The 12,166-nt window shown below is 39.9% G+C and overlaps 1 non-coding gene across 1 annotated transcript; it reads left to right on the top strand.

Moving 5' to 3' along the window:
* Positions 1-3,320: 3,320 nt before the first annotated feature.
* Positions 3,321-3,424, top strand: LOC112708584 (small nucleolar RNA R71). Its single transcript, XR_003156436.1, has one exon. It is a non-coding gene; the product is annotated as a small nucleolar RNA R71 (small nucleolar RNA).
* Positions 3,425-12,166: the final 8,742 nt, after the last annotated feature.

Below are 12,166 nucleotides of genomic sequence, written 5' to 3'. Positions count from 1 at the left end.
TTTATTTCCTTGGGCCTCCTATCCATTGATGCTCAAAGTCTTGGATCCTTTTTACCTTTGCCTTTTGGTTTTAAGGGCTATTGGCTTTTTCTGCTTTCTTTTTTCTTTCTTTCTTTCTATTTTTTTTCACCAATTTTTTTCGCTATTCACTATTTTTTCTTACTTCAAGAATCAATTTCATGATTTTTCAGATGGTCAATAACATTTCTCTTTGTTCATCATTCTTTCAAGAGCCAACAACTTTAACATTCATAAACAACAAGATCAAAAATATGCACTGTTTAAGCATTCATTCAGAATAACAAAAAGTATTGTCACCACATCAATATAATTAAACTAAATTCAAGGACAATTTTCAAAATTTATGTGCTTCTTGTTCTTTTGAATTAAAAATATTTTTCATTTAAGAGAGGTGAAGGATTCATGGAATTATTCATAACTTTAAGACATAGTTACTAACTACTAATGATCATGAAGTAGAGACACAAAACATAGATGAACATATAACATAAAAAACCGAACAACAGAAAAAAAAATAAGAACAAGGAATGAGTCCACCTTAGTGAGGGTGGCGCCTTCTTGAAGGACTAATGGTGATTTTTGAGCTCCTCTATGTCTCTTTCTTGCCTTTGTTGCATGATCCCTAATGATTTTGGTGCTCTTATCCTTAGTTGCTCCCAGTAATTGTGTGGAGGAAAATGTATTCCCTGAGGTATCTCAGGGATCTCTTGATGAGGAAATTCCTCATGCTCTTTTGATGTGCATTCAAATGCTCTTCTACTGAGCTATGGACCCTTGAGATGAATCTCTCCATCTCCCATGACTCGGAGGTGGAAGCTTTTTGTCTTCCCTTTTCTCTTCTATTTTTTTTATAAGGTTTCTCTGGCCTTAGGTGCCATCAATGGTTATGGAAAAGCAAAAAAAGTTATGCTTTTACCATACAAAACTTAGAATGTTGCTCGCCCTCGAGCAAAAGAAGAAAGAATAGAAGGGAGAAGAAGATATGGAGGAGAGGGAGAGATGTGTATGTTTTGGCCATATGGGTGGGATTGGGTGGGAAAGAGATAAAGAGGTGGATGGATGTGAGTGGTGAAGAGGTGATGGAGAAGAGATATTGAGGTGATTGGTGAAGAAGAGAGAAGGTGAGTTGAGGTAGGTGGGGATCCTGTGGGGTCCACAGATCCTAAGGTGTCAAGGATTTACATCCATGCACCAATTAGGCATGTAGAATGCCTTTGCATCCAATTCTGGCATTTAAACGCCGAAGTGATGCATGTTCTGGGCATTCAACGCCCATGTGCAGCATGTTTCTGGCGTTGAACGCCACTTCCATGCTTGTTTCTGGCGTTCAGCTCTCCTCAGGGTGCAATCCTGGCATTTGAACGCCAGGATATTGCTTATTTCTGGCATTCAACGCCAGATCCATGCTCTGTTCTGGCGTTGAACGCCAGTAAGTCCTTCCTCCAGGGTGTGATTTTTCTTCTGCTGTTTTTTATTCTGTTTTTAATTTTAGTATTTTTTTCGTGACTCCACATGATCATGAACCTAATAAAACATGAAATAACAATAAAATAAAAATAAAATTAGATAAATAAAAATTGGGTTGCCTCCCAATAAGCGCTTCTTTAATGTCAATAGCTTGACAGTGGGCTCTCTTGGAGCCACAAAGGTGATCAGGTCAATGTTGTGAACTCCTAACACCAAACTTATAGTTTGGATATGGGGGTTCAACACCAAACTTACCCAACACCAAACTTAAAGTTTGATTGTGGGGGCTTTGTTTGACTCTGTCTTGAGAGAAGCTTTTCATGTTTCCTCTCCATGTATACAGAAGAACACTCTTGGGTCTTAAACACAAGGTAGTTCCTATTCAATTGAAGGACTAATTCTCCTCTGTTAACATCTATCACAGCTCCTGCTGTGGCTAGGAAAGGTCTTCCAAGGATGATGCATTCATCCTCCTCCTTCCTAGTGTCTAAGATTATGAAATCAGCAGGGATGTAAAGGCCTTCAATCTTTACCAACACGTCCTCTACCAATCCATAAGCTTGTCTTACTGACTTGTCTGCCAATTGTAATGAGAATAAGGCAGGTTGTACCTCAATGATCCCCAGCTTCTCCGTTACAAAGAGTGGCATAAGATTTATGCCTGATCCTAGGTCACACAGAGCTTTCTCAAAGGTCATGGTGCCTATGGTACAGGGTATTAAGAATTTCCCAGGATCTTGTTTCTTTTGAGGTAAAGTTTGCTGAAACCATGTATCAAGTTCACTAATGAGCAAGGGAGGTTCACCTTCCCAAGTCTTATTACCAAATAACTTGGCATTCAGCTTCATGATAGCTCCTAAATATTGAGCAACTTGCTCTCCAGTTACATCTTCATCCTCTTCAGAGGAAGAATAGTCTTCAGAGTTCATGAATGGCAGAAGGAAATTTAATGGAATCTCTATGGTCTCTATATGAGCCTCAGATTCCTTTAGGTCCTTAATAGGGAACTCCTTCTTACTTGAGAGACGTCCCATGAGGTCTTCCTCATTGGGATTCACGTCCTCCCCTTCCTCCTTGCATTCGGCTTGCACTCTCTCTTAGGATTCTCTTCAATATTGCTTGGGAGAGTACTGGGAGGTATTTCAGTGACCTTCTTGCTCAGCTGGCCCACTTGTGCCTCCAGATTTCTGATGGAGAACCTTGTTTTATTCATGAAACTTAAAGTGGCCTTAGACAGATCAGAGACTAAATTTGCTAAGTTAGAGGTATTCTGTTCATAATCCTCTGTCTGTTGCTAAGAAGATGATGGATAAGGCTTGATATTGCTGAGCCTATTTCTTCCACCATTATTAAAGCCTTGTTGAGGCTTTTGTTGATCCTTCCATGAGAAATTTGGATGATTTCTCCATGATGAATTATAGGTATTTCCATAAGGTTCACCCATATAATTTACCTCTGCCATTGCAGGGTTTTCAGAATCATAAGCTTCTTCTTCAGTAGATGCCTCTTTAGTGCTGTTGGATGCATTTTACCATCCATTCAGACTTTGAGAAATCATGTTGACTTGTTGAGTCAACAATTTGTTATGAGCCAATATGGCATTCAGAGCATCAATTTCAAGAACTTCCTTCCTCTGAGGCGTCCCATTATTCATGGAATTCCTCTCAGAAGTGTACATGAATTGGTTATTTGCAACCATGTCAATAAGTTCCTGAGCTTCTGCAGGTGTTTTCTTTAGGTGAATGGATCCACCTGCAGAGTGGTCCAATGACATCTTGGAAAACTCAGATAGACCATAATAGAATATATCTAATATGGTCCACTCTGAAAACATGTCAGAAGGACACTTTTTGGTCATCTGCTTGTATCTTTCCCAAGCTTCATAGAGGGATTCACCATCTTTTTGCTTGAAGGTCTGAACATCCACTCTAAGCTTGCTCAGCTTTTGAGGAGGAAAGAATTTATCCAAGAAGGCCGTGACCAGCTTATCCCAGGAGTCCAGGGTATCTTTAGGTTGTGAGTCCAACCATGTTCTAGCTCTGTCTCTTACAGCAAAAGGGAAAAGCATGAGCCTGTAAACTTCAGGATCTACTCCATTCGTCTTAATAGTCTCACAAATCTGCAAAAACTCAGTTAAAAACTGGTAAGGATCTTCAGATAGAAGTCCATGAAACTTGCAGTTCTGTTGCATCAAAGCAACCAGTTGAGGTTTCAGCTCAAAATTGTTTGCTCCAATGGCAGGAATTGAGATGCTTCTTCCATCAAACTTGGACGTTGGTTTAGTAAAATCACCAAGCATCCTTCTTGCATTATTGTTGTTGGGTTCGGCTGCCATCTCCTTCTCTTGTTCGAAAATTTCAGAAAGGTTGCCTCTGGATTATTGTAATTTAGCTTCTCTTAGTTTCCTCTTCAGAGTCCTTTCAGGTTCAGAATCAGCTTCAACAAGAGTGCCTTTTTTCCTTGTTCTTGCTCATATGAAAGAGAAGAGAACAAAAAAAGAAGAGGAATCCTCTATGTCACAGTAAAGAGGTTCTTTATTATTAGTAGAAGAAGAAGGGAATAAAAAAAGGAGAATCCAAACACAAGGGTAAGGATAGGGGCAATGATTTGAGATGAAGAGAAGTGAAGAGAGGTGTTAGTAAATGAATAAATAAATAGGAAAAGATGAGAGAGGGAGAAATTCGAAAATTAATTTTGAAAAGGAGTTAATAATTTTCGAAAATTAAAGATGAGATAGAATTAAAATTAAAATTTAAAACAGTTAGTTAATTAAAAAGAATTTTTGAAAAAGAGGGAGGTATTTTCGAAAATTAAAGAGGGAAGAGTAGTTAGGTGGTTTTGAAAAAGATAAGAAACAAACAAAAAGTCAAATAATTAGTTGGAAAAGATATTAAAATCAAATTTGAAAAGATAAGAAGATAAGAAGTTAGATAGATATTTTAAATCAAATTTTTGAAAAAGATAAAATTTTGAAAAAGATATGATCAAAAGATATGGTTGAAAAAGATTTAATTTTTAAAATTAAAATGAATTATTTAACTAACAAGAAACTAAAAGATAAGATTCTAGAATTTAAAGATTAAACCTTTCTTAACAAGAAAGTAACAAACTTCAAATTTTTGAATCAATCACATTAATTGTTAGTACATTTTCAAAAATTATGAAATAAAGATAAAAAAGATTTTGAAAATCAATTTAAAAGAAATTTTTGAAAATAAAATAAAAAAATGAAAAAGATTTGATTTTTGAAAAGGATTTTGAAAAGATAAGATTTTTAAATTTGAAAATTTGACTTGACTTGTAAGAAACAACTAATTTTAAAAATTTTTGACTAAGTCAACTCAAATTTTTGAAAATTATGAGAAAATTAAGGAAAAGATATTTTTTTGATTTTTGAATTTTTAATGATGAGAGAGAAAAACATAAAAATGACCTAAAATATGAAAATTTTGGATCAAAACACATGATGCATGCAAGAACACGATGAATGTCAAGATGAACACCAAGAACACTTTGAAGATCATGATGAATATCAAGAACATATTTTTGAAAAATTTTTGATGCAAAGAAAACATGCAAGACACCAAACTTAGAAATCTTTAATGCTTAGACACTATGAATGCAAAAATGCACATGAAAAATAACAAAAGACACAAAACAAGAAAACATCAAGATCAAACAAGAAGACTTACCAAGAACAACTTGAAGATCATGAAGAACACTATGAATGCATGAATTTTTGAAAAATGCAAGAATTTTTAAAACATGCAATTGACACCAAACTTAAAACGTGACACAAGACTCAAACAAAAAACACAATATTTTTTGTTTTTATGATTTTATGAATTTTTTTGTATTTTTATTATTTGTTTTTCGAAATTATTCTTTAGGAAAACGAAAAAGAGAAAAAAATTTTGAAAGATTTTTGAAAACTTTTTTGAAAAGAAAATAAAAAGAAAATTACCTAATATGAGCAACAAGATGAACCATTAGTTGTCTATACTCGAACAATCCCCGGCAACGGCGCCAAAAACTTGGTGGACGATAATGTTCCGTGGGTTACCTGAAACTGTAGGTCGATCTCGGATGAGATCTACTGTGTTGGTCGGAGTCGACGTGTCTGGCAGGTGTACGGCGGCCGGAGCTGGTGTGTCTGACTTGTTGGACTTGGTGGTGGTGCTGATCCTTCGTCCCCGGAGGGTGAGGGTACCTGCAAGGGACTCTGATGCTTAAGTTAGCAAGGGTATTAAGCAGGTATTGAGTAGAATCAGAGTATGAGTTATACCTGGGTGCTCCAGTGTATTTATAATGGTGAGATTTGCCCTTTTGTAGATAAGATAAGTTAGTTATCTTATCTTATCTTATCTTTTAAGTGAGGTCATCTTATCTTTAAGGGAACCTCCCTTCTCTCTGTAGGCTTGGGCCGCCTTTAGGATTTGGGGCGTGTTCCTCTATTTGGGCCCTTTGTTTGGGCTTTCCTGTGACTTGGCCGAGCTCTTTGAGAAGAGGTCGGGTTGTCCTGACCTGAAGAGGTCGATCGCTTTGCCTGTAGAACATCCCGGGTCGGACAGCTCGACCCAGGGTATGAACAGTGCCCCTGCTTGAGCTCGGTCTTCCTTTTTGAGGCCGAGTCCTTTACTTCGGTCCTTTTTTGGTGAAGCCGAACTCAAGCATTTTGTCGATTCCTTTGTATCAGCTTTGAATGTAGAACGTTTTTCTTTTAAAAGACGCGCGCTTTTATACCGGCATTTTTTTTGGGAACGTGCGAGGGTTTAATGCTTTTAGTTTTGACCATTAATTGCCCCGTTTTCCTTTGGCTCTTTTATTTTGATTTTGAAAACCTAGAAACGGTTTCTCTCCTTCATTCTCGCTTTCAACTTTTTTGTGTTTTTTTGATTTTTCTGAAGCCTCTGCTGGGGTTAAACAAGTTCCACGTTTCAGTTCCAGCGACGCTGCTTTTGCTTGTGTCTTCTCTTTTACTTTTTGAGAGAGCGATCCCAGATTTCGCCTTCCTTCTTCAACTTCCTTGAAGCCTGCTGCTTTTTTCAGGTTGGTACTAACTTTCTTTGCTTCTTTCACGGCTTTTTAGTTTTTTGGTGAAGCTTTGATCTTGCATGTTTGAAAGTTCGAACCTTTTCATGATCTTGCGTTTGTTTGTCACTGTAAATGTGTTTTGCTTTCTTTCATGCTCTTTTTGGCATTTTCGTCGAGGCTTTCCTAAGGTTTTGTTGCTTCTGTCAGAGAATCTGCATCTGTTCCTTGCTTTTGCTTTTTGCCTGATCTTTGAAAAAAGGTTGCATCTTTAATGGTCTCTGCTTAGCGTGTTTGATGTTTTGGGAATGTTTTTTTGCTTGGCTGGTTTGTAGTGATTTGCTGTGTTTTTCTTTGGTGAAAAAGCGTTTGTTGTTTTGAATCCTTTTTGAGAAATGCTAGGATGTAAGCTGTAGAGTATTTCTGGGAACCTTGTTTTGCTACTGCCTCCAAAGGATGCCCCAGGACTTTTGGTTTGAGTCTTGGGGTTTTCCTTTTTCGCTGTTTCCTCTACTGACCGAGTTGTTTTCTCCCTTTATCCAAGATGTTTGTAGTAACCCTTATCTTCTTTTCTTACTTTGTAGGATTAGTTGGCCTCATGTCTTCTCACAATAACATTGTAGAAATGTCTTCCAGAGTTCCCGAGGTGATGTCTGATTGGCTGGACTCCCTTGTTTTATTGTGTGTTTCTGTTGTGGATGCTGAATTTTGCACAGAGCTGAGGAAGCGCCATAGGATTTGTGGTAACAATGCCCGTGAGGAGGATTACGAGCTTGTTGCCCCTGATTCTGACGAGAGAGTGTGCTTTCCGACTTCTTTTGAGGGAGAACGCCCCTTCTTTTATGTTTATGAATACTTTTTCAGCCAGTTGAACGTTTCTTTTCCTTTTACTGCTTTTGAGACCGATCTGTTATGATCGTGTAATATTGCTCCATCCCAACTTCACCCCAATTCCTGGGGTTTTATTAAAATTTTCCAACTTCTCTGTCGTGAACTAGATGTAACACCTTCCCAGACTCTTTTTCTTTACTTGTTTGTTTCTGCCAAGCCTGGCGGTTCTTCAAAAAAGAAAGCTTCTTGGGTTTCTTTCCGGTCCGCCCAGGGCCATAAAGTGTTTGCAATGTATGATGAGTCCTTTAAGGACTTCAAGAACTACTTTTTTAAAGTTCGAGCTGTTGAGGGGGCCCGCCCCTTTTTTCTTGATGAAAATGACGAGCCTGCTTTTCCTTTAGAGTGGCAAAAGAATGTAAGAGTGCCATGTTACACATGGGAAATGCTTAGTGAGGTTGAGCGGGCTTTTGTAGTTGTTCTTGAGGATCTATGGGGGAAGCCGCCCCATCTTGATACAAAAAGGTTTTTGAGTGACCCATCCTTGGTTCGGACTGTTTTGGGTATTTGTCTGACTTGTTTCTGTACTTATTTCCTTTTTCTTCCTCTTTTGTAACTCTTTGTCATGACTGTTTTTGTGTTTTGTAGAGATGTCAAAGAATAACGACTCTATGAAGGCCTTCAAAAGGGCAAAGAAGGCAACTGCTACTCTGAACATCTCGGCCAAGGTGGCCGGTGAGGGATCTTCACAGGTCCCCCTGAAGCCCCCTGTGCCGAGTTCCCTTGGGCCGAGGAAAGTAATTCCTACTCCCCCGTTTCATCAAGTCGATCCTCCTCAAACTTCTGCTGCTGCTTCTGGTGCCCCACCTTTGAAAAAGCAAAAAACATTCGAACCCTTTAACTTGGATGCTCCAGACTTTGATGCCATTGAATTTGTTGACCAGCAAATTGCCCCCTATGGTGGGCTTTCTATGGACGACGTGTCTCTTTTAAAGCATTTGTATTTTATTACCCAAAATAGTGTGAAGATGGCCCACATGGGTGCGGCTATTTTTCGAACAATTCAAAGGATTCCGGTTCATGCTACCAAATCTTTTATGGAGGAGGCCAAGTCAGAGTTTGATCGAATCAAGGGTCTGAAGGAGGAGTTGGAGGTGAAGTTGGCCAAGGTGGAGAAGGAACTGGAGGGTGAGAAAGCCAGCTCTATTGCCCTTGCCGCTTCTCTGAAGCTGGCCGAAGACATGGCTTTGAAACATAAGGATAGTTATGTCTCGGCTTATAGGGAATTGATGCGTCTTCGGGAGGAGTTGGAAACAGCTCGGGTTAATTATAGTGAGCTTCAGGGTCACCTTGTGGGTAGCGTAACTGCTGCCTCCGAGAACCTGATGGAGCAGTTCTGGGTTGTTGCTCCTGATACCGACTTAACTCTCATCAGCCTGGATAATGTCGTGAGAGATGGTAAGATTGTCCCTGATGACCAGGATGATGAAGAGACTGATCCTCCCCTAGTGCCTTCTCTTAAGGTATCGACCTCCTCTGTTCCTCCCGTTACATCTGATCCGGATTGCCAGATTCTGAACCGGGATGATGGAACCGTAGATGCCGTGCCCCTTCAGACTCGTCCGCCTTCTCCTCATACTGATGCTGCCGGGAAAGCTCCCGATCTTTAGCTGATCTTTTTTTGGATATTTTGTGTAAATAGCCCTGTTTGTGGGCTTTTCAATTTTGTTTTGTTTGACGCTTCTAGTTGTCTGTCTTGCAACTCTTTTTGAAAAACAAAAGTAGTTTCTGAGGTTGGTTTTATGGTGACCTCTTGAAGATTTTGTCGTATTATGCATGATATCTATTGTAATTTTGCTGTTCTGGCCTCTTTAGGTTGTTTGCGTGCTTTATCGTTTGTATCTTGGATCCTTTTGAGGCCGTGCTTGTGGGGGGTCCGACTTGTTTCTCGGTTTCCTCGCTCTTTGTTTGTATTTTTAGCGCCTTATGACCGATTTCTTTATGTAGGTCCCCCTCAAAAGTTATTTTTGTGATCCCCTTTTCTGGGCCTTTACTCGGTCTTTTTCAGGGATTATGTTGATAACTTTTTAGTGGTAGGAGTCCGACTTGGTTATGTTGGTCTCCTTTAAGTTATTTTTCGTAGTCCTCTTTTTTGTATCTTTTGTCATATCTCTTTCAGGGACTACTTGTATAACTTTTTTAATGGTAGGAGTCCGACTTGGTTATGTCGGTCTCCTTTAAGTTATTTTTCGTAGTCCTCTTTTTTGGATCTTTGTCAGATCTCTTTCAGGGACTACTTGTATAACTTTTTTAATGGTAGGAGTCCGACTTGGTTATGTCAGTCTCCTATAAGTTATTTTTCATAGTCCTCTTTTTTGGATCTTTGTCAGATCTCTTTCAGGGACTACTTGTATAACTTTTTAGTTTTGGGCTGACTTAGTTATGTCAGGCCCTTCTAAGTTAAAGTAATCCTCTTTAATAGGGTTGGCCAGACCTCTTTCCAGGGTTTACTTATAACTTGGGTTGACTTGGTCCGATTTCTGAACGTCGGCCAATCTTTTAAGTTATTATATTAGCTATCCGTAAGACCTCGTCAGGTTCTTTTTTTGGATTGCTTTGGATAACTTCTTACATTATTCTATGTTCATCTTTGCCGATTTGTAAAAAATGGTTGGCGTCTTTAGATCGTCTTTTGGGTGAATCGCGTTTTCACCTTTATCGGACGATTGTCTTTATCGTGGTCGCGCAGTGAATTTGTTTTTCACTTTCTGCCGACCTGTTGCTTTATAATCGGACGATGAATACTTCAGATTAATGCGTCTTGGAATCTTGTAGAATATCTAAATAATCTTTATTCAAGGAAAAAATGCAAATATATATACATGTGTGAATTTCCTTGTCCCTTTAAGTCGGGTATGATCTAGGTATCGATATGGTGCCTCATTAAAAAATCTTTTCAGGAAAAAGAGCGCATCCATTTAGTGAGATCCTTTACCTTTTCTAACTGTAGTACCTTCTTAGGTTGCAGGCGTGCCATGATCGGGGAAGCTCTCGTCCATCAAGCTCGGACAGTCTGTAGTAGCCCTTCCCCAGTACTTCAATGATTCGGTAGGGTCCTTTCCAGTTTGCTGCCAGCTTTCCTTCTCCGGGTCAAGTTGTTCCGATGTCATTTCTGATTAAGATGAGATCATTCTCTGCAAAACTTCTCGGCACTACCTTTTGATTATATCTGGAAGCCATTTGTCGCTTTAGGGCTTCTTCCTTGATCCGAGCTCTTTCTTGGATTTCGGGTAACAAGGCGAGCTCTTCTCTCTGAAGTTGGGAGTTTGCTTGTTCATTGTAGTGGACTACTCGGGGAGATCCTTCTTCGATTTCTATTGGAATCATTGCCTCCGCTCCGTATGCTAGTCAGAATGGTGATTCGTTTGTAGTGGAATGAGGGGTTGTTCGATATGCCCATAGGACCTGCGGAAGTTCCTCGGCCCAAGCTCCCTTTGCTTCTTGTAGCCTCCGCTTTAATCCGGCCAATATGACTTTGTTGGCCGCTTCAACTTGTCCATTGGCTTGGGGACGTTCGACGGAGGTGAACTGGTGTTTTATGTTCAAGTCGGCCACCAGTTTTCTGAAGCCTGCCTCTGTAAATTGGGTACCGTTGTCCGTGGGTTACCTGAAACTGTAGGTCGATCTCGGATGAGATCTACTGTGTTGGTCGGAGTCAACGTGTCTGGCAGGTGTACGGCGGCCGGAGCTGGTGTGTCCGACTTGTTGGACTTGGTGGTGCTGCTGATCCTTCGTCCCCGAAGGGTGGGGGGTACCTGCAAGGGACTCCGATGCTTAAGTTAGCAAGGGTATTAAGCAGGTATTGAGTAGAATCAGAGTATGAGTTATACCTGGGTGCTCCAGTGTATTTATAATGGTGAGATGTGGCCTTCTGTAGATAAGATAAGTTAGTTATCTTATCTTATCTTATCTTTTAAGTGAGGTCATCTTATCTTTAAGGGAACCGCCCTTCTCTCTGTAGGCTTGGGCTGCCTTTAGGATTTGGGGCGTGTTCCTCTATTTGGGCCCTTTGTTTGGGCTTTCCTGTGACTTGGCCGAGCTCTTTGAGAAGAGGTCGGGTTGTCCTGACCTGAAGAGGTCGGTCACTTTGCCTGTAGAACATCTCGGGTCGGACAGCTCGACCCAGGGTATGAACAATTTTTGAAAACTTTTTTGAAAAGAAAATAAAAAGAAAATTACCTAATATGAGCAACAAGATGAACCGTTAGTTGTCCATACTCGAACAATCCCCGGCAACAGCGCCAAAAACTTGGTGGACGAAATTGTGATCATCAACAATGGCGCCAAAAATTTGGTAGCGCTCTCAAACGTGAATCACACTTAGTCACAACTCCGCACAACTAACCGGCAAGTGCACTGGGTCGTCCAAGTAATACCTTATGTGAGTAAGGGTCGATCCTACGAAGATTGTTGGTATGAAGCAAGCTATGGTCATCTTGTAAATCTCAGTCAGGCGGATAATAATTGATTATTGGGTTTTCGAATAATAATAAATAATAAACAGAAAATAAAGATAGAGTTACTCATGTAATTCAATGGTGGGAATTTCAGATAAGTGCATGGAGGTGCTGTGTTCCTTCTGAATCTCTGTTTTCCTACTGCTTTCATCCAATCCTTCTTACTCCTTTTCATGGCAAGCTGTATGTAGGGCATCACCGTTGTCAATGGCTACATCCCATTCTCTCAGTGAAAATGGTCCAAATGCTCTGACACAGCACGGCTAATCATCTGTCGGTTCTCGATCATGTTGGAATAGAAT

This window comes from Arachis hypogaea, chromosome 8 (assembly GCF_003086295.3).
Source record: "Arachis hypogaea cultivar Tifrunner chromosome 8, arahy.Tifrunner.gnm2.J5K5, whole genome shotgun sequence".
In the NCBI taxonomy this organism is placed as follows: Eukaryota; Viridiplantae; Streptophyta; class Magnoliopsida; order Fabales; family Fabaceae; genus Arachis; species Arachis hypogaea.
The sequence above is the reverse complement of the archived record's forward strand: the minus strand, read 5'-3'. Positions and strand labels throughout refer to the sequence as shown.